Here is a 10,751-nt window from a genome sequence, read left to right as displayed (position 1 = left end):
TTTCTTCTTTCCTTCCTTCCTGCCTTCCATCTTTCAACAAAGACTCCCTTACTGCTCTGTGCCAGGCTCTGGGCTGGGTGCTGGGAGTCTGCTGGAGAAGCAGATGGGCACGGCCCTCCTCCACAGAGCTGACAGTCTAGCAGGGGACTCAGATGTTAAATGACATTCATTTAAGTACAACTGTAGCAGGTGCTATGAAGGAGGAACACACAGGGCTATGAGAAAGGCGTTTCGCCTTGTCTGGGGTATCCAGAAGGGCTTCTTGGAGGAGGCGACATTTGACAGAGCCACTTAGAATAGGTAGAGTGGTCTGGTGAAGGGAGTTGTTGTGGAGTTGAATGAGGTGGGAGTTCTTGCAGCAAAAACAATGTAATGGAGAGGCCAGAAGGGAAGGGACATCATACCTTCTAGGACAAGACAGAGGGCCCGAGGGCCTGGAGGAAACAGGGCACTTGGGAGAGCAGCTCAAGACCAGTTAGCAGACAGGACCTAAGGGCCACACTGGGGCTGTCGGTCTTCATTCTGGAACAACAGGACTGCAATAGCTGGAGGGCTGCGCTTTGCTGTGGAAGTGGGAGCTCTTACCAGGAGGCGGCACTTTGAGGTTTTGCTTGTGATTTCCAACCTGATGAAGACCCGTGCATTGCCTGCAGTCACAGAGCAGAGAGCATCATGGCAAGCAGCTCACGGCATGGGTGCGGCGTGCACTCTGCTTTCGTCTACTTTCCCTGGACTCCACCTCGGGACAACTGACGGACAGTCCCTGTGGTCCCTCCTCCAACCCACTCAAGCTCCCTGCCAGCCCGCTTGCCCACCTCTGATCTGCTGGTGTCTGTGCCCACCCCGCCTCCAAGCTCCTGCGGCCTCACCAAGATGTTGTGGTGGGGGACCCCTCTGCCCCGTTCTGCACTGCTCTATGGAGGTGTGAGTCAGTCCCTCTTCCATCCACTCGGTGGCCCCTGCCTTTACCCCCTAGGACCTTAAGGAATTGGTGTTCTTCAAGCCTCCTTGTGTTCCAGACTCTCCTGCTGGTGGAATCATCAAATCTCTGAGTTAGAGGATCTTCAAAGGATATCGAGTCCAGCTCTTTCTGGGAACCCTGTGAGGAATGTGAAGGCATTCCTGACAAGGGGCCACCCAACATCTGTTTGAATGCTGCCACTTCCAGGGAGCTTATCCCCTGCCATACTTGTAGCTTGGGCTTGGATGCAAAGCTTTTAGTAAGAAGAGAGGGGACAGTGTCCCTCTGTCTCTCTGTGTGTCTGTAAGTCATTTTAGCTAGCTCACCTTCATTGCCATCTAAGCTCACCTCTTTTTTTTTTTTTTGAGGAAGATTAGCTCTGAGCTAACATCTGCTGCCAATCCTTCTCTTTTTGCTGAGGAAGACTGGCCCTGAGCTAAGATCTGTGCCCATCTTCCTCCACTTTATATGCAGAATGCCTGCCAGAGCATGGCTTGCCAAGCAGTGCCATGTCCGCACCAGGGATCTGAACTGGCGAACCCCGGGCCGCCGAAACAGAACGTGTACACCTAACCGCTACGCAACCAGGCCGGCACCTAAGCTCACCTTTTGAAGTCCTTCCAAGATACAGCAAGGAGGGGCCGGCCCGGTGGCGCAGCGGTTAAGTCCACACGTTCTGCTTCTCGGCGGCCCGGGGTTCGCTGGTTCGGATCCCGGGTGCGGACATGGCACTGCTTGGCAGCCATGCTGTGGTAGGCGTCCCACGTATAAAGTAGAGGAAGATGGGCACGGATGTTAGCTCAGAGCCAGGCTTCCTCAGCAAAAAGAGGAGGACTGGCAGTAGTTAGCTGAGGGCTAATCTTCCTCCAAAAAAAAAAAAACAAACAAACAAACAAAACCAAGATACAGCAAGGGGAGAAGCAGCTGCTTAGCTTCCCAGAGTCAAGTCTTCGCCCTTTGGACAAGACCTGGACTTCCACTGTGCAAATGTGAGCCATTCCCCCGCCCGGAGAGGCCTGATGGCTTCTCTTCTTCCACGAAGCCCTGCACCCCAGGAAATGGGAAACTGAGGCAGGGGATGTGGGGTGAGGGGTGACCCAGAAGTTGTTGGGGTGCTGCCCTGAGGACAAAGTGGGGAGTCTGCCTGTGGGGCCCACAGTTGGGGCACCCAGAGGTCTGGGGACCTGGCTCATGTCTTGCCTGCTTGCCCTGAGTGACAGAGGTGCCCAGGCTCGGCCGCAGAGCCAGCTCTCAGCTCCTCTCATCCCCAAGTCTGTTTTGGCCTCCAGGATGGAGTGCACCTTCCAGGGGAGGCTGCTCTGCCAAGGAGGAGTAATTCGGGGACACCCAGGGAACATTCGCTCTCTCCGAGGCCTTGAGAACTGATTTCTGTGAAGGCGGCTGCTGCTGAGGAAAACGGCCTGTCGGGAAGGTCCAGTTCCTGTTTCTTGGCAGAGAGCTCATTGCATGCCAGGCCTGGGCCAAGCACCTGGGATACAAGAAGACAGAAGCTAGGTCCCTGCCCTCAACGTGCCCACCGTTTAGTGGGGAGCCCAGGTGGGAGACAACTGAACAGATGCCCACAGTGTCCTGTCATAAGTGCTGTGAGGTATGGCAGGTTCTGAGACGCCAGAGGAGGAGCCAACTCCGCCCCGGGAAGGAGGAAAGGCTCCCGGGAAGAGGTGGCCCTGGAGCTCAGCTCTGGAGGATCAGTAAGAGTTAACCAGGCTGAATCAGGAGGAGGAAAAAGATACAGGCTGAGAATCATTTGGGCCAGAAACAGCCTGGCACACTTGGGGAACTGCAAGGAGTTATGGGAATCTCCAGGTAACAAAAGCAGCTCTGGGGCTTTGCCCCTTCCCAGGCTAGAGGCTGCTCAGCAGGCCAGGGTCAGCAAAGCCTTCCTATAGAGGCCCAGGCCTCTTTTCTGGGCCTTCACTTTTCCCCCTGACTCCTCCCTTCAGCCCTGGGGCCTGCTGGCCTCCCACCCTTCCTGATTACAGCAAGCCCAGGTTGGAAGGATTTAGCCATTATGCACGATTCAGCACCCAGGCCGAGAGGAGAGGAGACGAGTCTTACAACTACTAATGTGTGACCTGGGACTGGAGCCCAGGGTGCCTGACTCCTAGCCCAGGGCTCGTAAAGGAAACAGACAAGTGATGTTTAAAGACCCATTCTTTAAAAAACAGGCTACGATACGCGTAACAAGAAATCTGGATGATGTCAACAGCGGACGGAGCTGGGGAGGAGAAATTGTGAGTATTCTTAATTTTCTTTCTTAAATTTGTCTGTACTTTCTGAGTTCTGTGTCATTGGAGGCTGCAGCTTCTGTGATTAGAAACAGTAAAGGCATTGGAAAAACTTTGTAGAAAAAAGCAGAAAACCAAATCACAGCTACTGTAAAATCTTAGCTTTTTCAGAGAACACGTGGAGAAGGAAGACAGAAGAGAAATACGCTAAAACGTGAATAGTAATTGTCTCTGAGGGCTGGGGTTATTAGGAAACTTGCCTTTTCTGTCTTTCTAACATTTTGTACGTTCACATCCGGATTTTAATGTATTAGATGGACCTATTCACCTAATAGCCTCCCGATTGGCTCCCCACAGCTGTGCTGGAGGGATCACGTTGCCCTTGGACAAAGCCCCCATTCTCTGTGCCTAGTTAGCCCCTCTCACCCATCTGCGTTCAAGGTCCACTACGACTTCTTTAGAGAAGACTTCTGTCGCAGATGCTGTGGTGTGTCACCAGAAGCCCCCTTCAGGCCCAGGGCCCTCATTCCCCCAGCTGCCAGGAGGGTTGGAGGCTGACATTCAGAAGGAGTCTCTCTCTGGGAAATGCCCTGGCTGAAAGGAGCTGCCTGGGGGCAGCCTGCATCCATTGCCCTGGGTGCTGGAGAAGAGAGGGGACAGGAAACGAAGGCCCAAATGCTTTGCCTCAATTCAGAGCCGTTCTGAAGTGTTGTCTCTGGAGCTCCCTGTGGGACGGGCTGAGACCTTTGCTGTAATTGCAGTGGAGTTTGCTCTCTCTGCCCAGCCCAGGCGTTTTCACTCTCCTACAGGTGCTGATCCTGAGAGCACATCTCAAGAAACTTCCCTTGGGGACGGCCCTGTGGCCAGTGGCTAAGTCCACTCACTCCGCTTCAGTGGCCCAGGGTTTCACCGGTTCGGGTCCTAGGCATCGACATCGCACCACTCGTCAAGCCATGCTGAGGCAGTGTCCCACATGTCACAACTAGAAGGACCCACAACTGAAAAAATACACAACTATGTACTGGAGGGATTTGGGGAGAAAGAGCAGGAAAAAAAAGATTGGCAACAGTTGTTAGCTCAGGTGCGAATCTTAAAAAACAACAAAAAAAGGAACAACATTAAAAAAAAAGAAAGAAAAGAAAAAAGGGCCGACCGGTGGAAAAGAAAAAAGGGGCCGACTGGTGGCACAGCGGTTAAGTCTGCACGTTCTGCTTCTCGGTGGCCTGGGGTTTGCTGGTTCACATCCTGGGTGCGGACATGGCACTGCTTGGCAAAAGCCATGCTGTGGTAGACGTCCCACATATAAAGTAGAGGAAGATGGGCACGGATGTTAGCTCAGAGCCAGTCTTCCTCAGCAAAGAGAGGAGGATTGGCAGCAGATGTTAGCTCAGGGCTAATCTTCCTCAGAGAAAAAAAAGAAAGAAACTTCCCTAACCAGTGAAACTCCCAGGCTAGGATGGATTCCTTTATCATATGCCCTCCAAGAGCTCACGTCTCCTTCATAAGTTTTACATCCATTTATGGGATCTGGCTAATATCTGTCTCCTCCACTGACTATAAGAGTCACAGGCATTTCACCACACTGGCACTGGGTTTAGGAATATTTGTTGCATGAACAATTTTATTAAGCATCTCACCTAATCCTTGAGAAGCCATCAACTTTCCTTAGGATGCAGAATGTCTCATTCATTCAGTAAGTAAGTATTTACTAAGAGATACTAGATCCCTAGCTCTCAAGGCCAAAATAATTCCAGACAGTTCAAAGATGTTGACATGTAAGAAAATAAAATTAATAAAGTTCTAGAAAAACGACGAGTGAGTTTTAGAAAGAAATTTTGGAATATTGAGGGGCTTTATAAGCATGATGCACAAAATATTAAAAAAAGCTACTACCTATGATCACGTAAGATTCTATACCTTTATAAGGCAAAAATAAAGGTAAATAAAGAAAAACTCAATAAAGAATATTTGCAACACCTGTATAAGACAGGAGGCTAATTCTTCTAATATGCCAAGAACACATAAGTCAAAAGGGAAAAAAGCCCACAGAAAAATTGGCAAAGAGCACGAAAAACTATGAGAAACCTTATTTATGTTCTAAGAAATTCAAATTAAAATAATAATACAATATAATCTTTCTATCAGAATTGACCAAGTTAAAATAATTGACAATACCCAATCTTGGCAAGAATGTGGATAAGGGGCCGGCCCCCATGGCTAAGTGGTTAAGTTCACGCGCTCTGTTTTGGCGGCCCAGGGTTTTGCTGGTTCGGATCCTGGGCACGGACATCGTATTGCTCATCAGGCCATGTTGAGGCGGCATCCCACATACCACAACTAGAAGGACCCAGAACTATAATATATAACTATGTACTGGGGGGATTTGGGAAGAAGAAGCGGGGAAAAAAAACCCCAAGAAGATTGGCAATAGTTGTTAAAAAAAAAAAAAAGAATGTGGATAAATAAGGAATTTCATCCACATTTAGTGATAAAAAATTGTCTCGAGCCCTTTGGAGAGCAGTTTGGCGATATCTACTAAACTAAAAGCATGCTCCTCTTCTGACCTCACAATCCTGCTTCTAGGAATGTGTTTGTCCAAGGGCACGAGTTTGTATGGAATGTAGGAAGTCGGGTGTTGCTATATTTTAACTGCAAAAAAGAAAGGAGGGGAAAGGCTTCATCAATGGGGGCTGGTTAAGTACATTGTGATCAATTCATGCAACGGAATTCTGAACATCTATTTGAAAGCAGGAGGCATCTCTCTGTGCTGTCCATGATGCATCAAGAAGAAAAAGCAAGTTTTAAAGTAGGCGTTTTCCATTCCGTCGGGGGGCGGAACATGGTGTGTAGCACGTAGTGTATATGAGAGGGAGCTAGTATATGCACAGAAAACACATCTGGAAGGATGTAGCCAAATGTCTGTTAATGAGGGATTGTAAGCAGCTTTGACTTTCCATATCACACATTTCCATTGTGTTTGAATGATTGATAATGAGTTTACATCACTTTTGAAATTCCAGAGCGCGAACAGCATGTGGAAAGGTCTGAAGCTATAAGATGCATTTGGGGACATACTGAAATTGACCCACAGTAGGATGAGATGAGGCTGCAGAGGAAGGCGGCAGCGGATGGCTCAGGGTAGCCCACTCCGTGTTGAGGAGCTCAACGTTCGCTCTGCGGCCGCGGGTTTTCTTCATCCTCACTGGCAGGAAGAAGAATGTCAGTAGAAGAAGACAATAAACTAGCCCCAAATGGTGGCATTTCAGGGACCACAGTAATCAGGTGGGTGTGGTGTTTCTGGGTGGGTGGAGGTGGCAGAAGGGACCCTCTCCATGTCTCTGTCTTCTGCCTGGGACTAGGTAGTGCTGTCTCTATTTCTGGTAGAACAAGCCCTCCCGGGATATTAAATCCAGCTTGTGAAAGATCTTTATATTAACTGCATTGGCTCATTTAATGCAACAATGAAGCACAAACCTTTTGGAGCACTGTGCTATGAGCGACAGTCCAGGAAGCAAAGTGTTTTGAGGCAGGGATGTCCCACAACACTGGGGGCAAGCACTGAGCGCCTTGGCAGCCTGGAAGAAATGAGCTGGACCAACCTGGAGGTGATGGAGGGCTTCCAGGAAGAGGCAGCCCCCGAGACCTGAGTCAGGTGAGCTGGGGTGTATGAGTAAAAGGTGAGTGAGCAGTTTCCAGGCAAAGGGTGATTTGAAGGTCACTTGGCTTGTGATTTGATAGGTCCAGCATCCTAGGCTACATTTCTGGTTATTCTGTGAATGTGGGGGTGACCTTGACAACCACTTAATGTCTTTGGGGTTAAACCCCTGGAGCTGCCAACTGCATCTGGAGGATGTCAAGTTCAAGCAAGCTCACCTAGGTGAAAGGACCCTGAAGAGTTTCAGGAACACTGGGACAGTAGAAATGCAATGCTTGGTCATTACCATTAATTGTATTACAAGTGTGGGAAGTGTCTCTCGGCACTTGGATCCTAGGATTTTAGAACCTGGGATGGGATGCGCGGTGGATTACCGGGAAATGCTACGGCAAGGGATTGGGAAATGAAGAGTTTGGCTTCAATGACTTGATCTATACTCATGCAATCCGAAATCTAAAAAGAAGCTGTTTTCATTTTAGCGTGCATGCAGATTTTGTGTTTTGTAGTTTTAATTTTCATTTTGACTCATATTTGTGGGAGTGAGCACCATAATCTTGTCAATGCTTTGACCCTGGAAAAGATATCCCGTTATCTTTAATTTCTAGTCACTTCCCACTCCCTTGGAAACAATCTGCCGGAACAGCTGCCAACCGTCAACTCAACTCCCCAATCCACGTTCATCACTCATTTCTATAGCCTGTGATCACTGGGAAGCTTCTGGAAGAAGAAAATCATATCATAGCTGTGGAAGTGATTGGTCCCACCATAGTCCCCCCTTATCTGTGGTTTCGCTTTCTGGGCTTTCAGTTGCTGATGGTCAACTGAGATCTGAAAACAACTCTACATCACAATGCCTACGTCATTCACCTCACTTCATCTCATCACTCAGGCCTTGCATCATCTCACATCATCACAAGAAGAAGGGTGAGTACCGTACAATAAGGGAGAGAGGACACACTCACATAACTGTTATTACAGTATATTGCTGTAATTGCCCTATTTTATTATTAGCTATTGTTGTTAATCTCTTACTGTGCCTACTTTATAAATTAAACTTTATCATAGGTATGTATATATAGGGAAATACATAGTACACATAGAATTTGGTACTATCCATGGTTTCAGGCATCCACGGGGGGCTTGGACCATATCCCCCTGGGTAAGGGGGGACTGCTGTATTACAGTGTGCTTACATGTGCCAGCTCAGAGACTGAGGGCTTTATATGCATTTCACTTAATCCCCGTGACAGCCCTACTCAGGCAATTTATGCAGGAGAGGCCCAAGGCTCAGAGAGATAAAGCGACTTGGTTAAGGTCATGTTGTGAATGACAGTTAGAAATGGAATTAAACCCAGGTCTGCCTCGCTCTGCAGCGCTGGCCCTTGACCACACCTCCTGCTGCCTCAGGAGAATAGAACCAGAGGGACTAAAGAGGATCTCACTCTGAGTCTTCCCCTTCGGAATTATATGACAATAACATGGGACCTCATCTACTTCCAAGTCCCTATCGACAGATCCTCTGCTCAGGTTATTTTCACATGTATGTGTAATATATGTGAGTATAAATTTAACAGGAAAGGAAGTTTCTTTCAAAAGACCCAGAATATTGAAGTGCCTATCAGGAAATTCAGTCCTGCAAAAGCAAAACAGTGTTCTTAAATTATTGACTTTATCTGGCTGCGTGACGTCGGCAAAGTTCCCGACCATTCATTCAACCACTATTTATTTAGCACCTACTGTGTACCACGCACTGTACGAAGTATGAGGGACATAGGAATGGACAAGACTGCTGGATAACAGGTTTCTGGATAAACAAGGAAACAAATCCATAAACCAACCAGGTTGACACATAGCGATCAGGTCGATGCAGGAAACAAACAAGGCAGCACGGCACAGTGACAAGGGGCAGGGAGTGGCTGCTCTGGAGAGTTTGGCCAGGGGAAGCCTCTCTGGGGAGGTGGCATCTGCGCTGAGAGCTGAAAGATGAGAAAGCACCGTGCATCAGGTCAACCGGAGAGCAGGCACAAAGGCGACAGTCCACAGAGGGGAGAGGAAGACGCCCTGCACTGTGCTCTGGAGCAAGCCGATTTAGGGGATGAGGGGCCAGCAAGGAAGAGCGAGACATAGCAGCCAGAGGGGTGGGAGGAAAAGCAGAGGTATTCGGGGCAAGGAAGCCAAGAGAACTGTTTCAAGAAGGAGGATGTGGCAACTGTGCTTGAGAGGCTGGCTCTCAGATTTGGGAACACAGAGGCCACTGGTCACCTTGAAAATGAGAATTTCAGTGGAAAGGTTGTCAGGCTGTGTGATGGAGATGAAAGCTAGACTAGTAGGTTGGAGAAAGTGTGTGAAGTAAAGAAGTTGAGTGTAAACAACTCTTCCAAGAAGTTTTACTATGAAGGTAGCAGAGAAATGGGGCAGAGGCTGGAAGGGCAATTGGGGTAAAGGGAATGTGTGCTGGCCAATCTCCCATCCAGGATCCATTCTCTGCCCATTTGTGTTCAGCGCTGGGTCCTGGGAGGCAACATTTTGTACTGCATCACCTAGACTCTCCTGCTAGAATGCTCCCAGATGGGTTCAGCCAAAGGGAGGCAAAGACGGGAGAGCAGAAGGCTGGAAGAAAGACAGGTTGGGTCTTCCTCCCCTCTCCTTTGTTACTTCAGTGCCTTGTCTGCAGCAGGAGCTGTGTCCCCTATGCTGGCAAGTCCTTCCAGGCTGCCCTCCACCCCCCCACTGACTCAGAACATGATTTCTTCCCCTGGCTCTTTCCACATTAGGAGTTACCATGCCTACCCAGCACTGCTTGTCTCTGGGTGCCTCACCATCCTTGTTTGTTCTCTTAACATTTTTTCTTTTTTTTTTGAGGAAGTTAGCCCTGAGCTAACACCTGCCAATCCTCCTCTTTTTGCTGAGGAAGACTGGCCCTGAGCTAACATCCGTGCCCATCTTCCTCTACTTTATATGTGGGACGCCTGCCACAGCATGGCTTGATGAGTGGTGAAATGCCTGTGACTCTTACAGTCAGTGGAGGAGACAGATATTAGCCAGATCCCATAAATGGATGTAAAACTTACGAAGGAGACGTGAGCTCTTGGAGGGCATATGATAAAGGAATCCATCCTAGCCTGGGAGTTTCACTGGTTAGGGAAGTTTCTTTCTTTTTTTTCTCTGAGGAAGATTAGCCCTGAGCTAACATCTGCTGCCAATCCTCCTCTTTTTGCTGAGGAAGACTGGCTCCGAGCTAACATCCGTGCCCATCTTCCTCTACTTTATATGTGGGACGTCTACCAGAGCATGGCTTTTGCCAAGCAGTGCCATGTCCGCACCCAGGATCTGAACCAGCGAACCCCAGGCTGCCAAAGTGGAACATGCAAACTTAACTGCTGCGCCACTGGGCCGGCCCCTGTTCTCTTAACTTTTAAGTTGCCCCTTCTTTGAGGTCAGCTGAACCATCTGAGTGAATTCTGTTTCCTGCCAGGACCCTAACTGATACAGAGGAGTGCTTTCTCTTTCTTCCTCTCTCCCTCCCTTCCTCTCTCCCACCCTCCCTTCCTTTCTTTCTCTCTCTTTCTCTCTCTTTTTCTTTTATGAAGAGGGATACTGGAACAAGTTTGTGTGCAAATGAGAATAACAGGGCAGAAAGGGAGAAAATGATGATGCAGAGAACAGCAGGATGCTTGCTGGAGTGGAGGCCTCAAGCCTATTAGAAGGGCTGGATCCAGAGTCCAGGCAGAAGGTAGTTGGCCTTAAACCGGAATAGGATGCCTCTTCCACGGTTACGGGAGGCGAGGCGGGAAGCACGGGCACAGGGGGAGAGGGCTGGTAGATTTGGTTTGATGGCTTCCAGTTTCTCAACGAAGGATGAGCCAAGAACAGCAGCTGGGGAGAG

Source organism: Equus quagga, chromosome 11 (genome assembly GCF_021613505.1).
Source record: "Equus quagga isolate Etosha38 chromosome 11, UCLA_HA_Equagga_1.0, whole genome shotgun sequence".
Classification (NCBI taxonomy): Eukaryota; Metazoa; Chordata; class Mammalia; order Perissodactyla; family Equidae; genus Equus; species Equus quagga.
The sequence above is the reverse complement of the archived record's forward strand: the minus strand, read 5'-3'. Positions refer to the sequence as shown.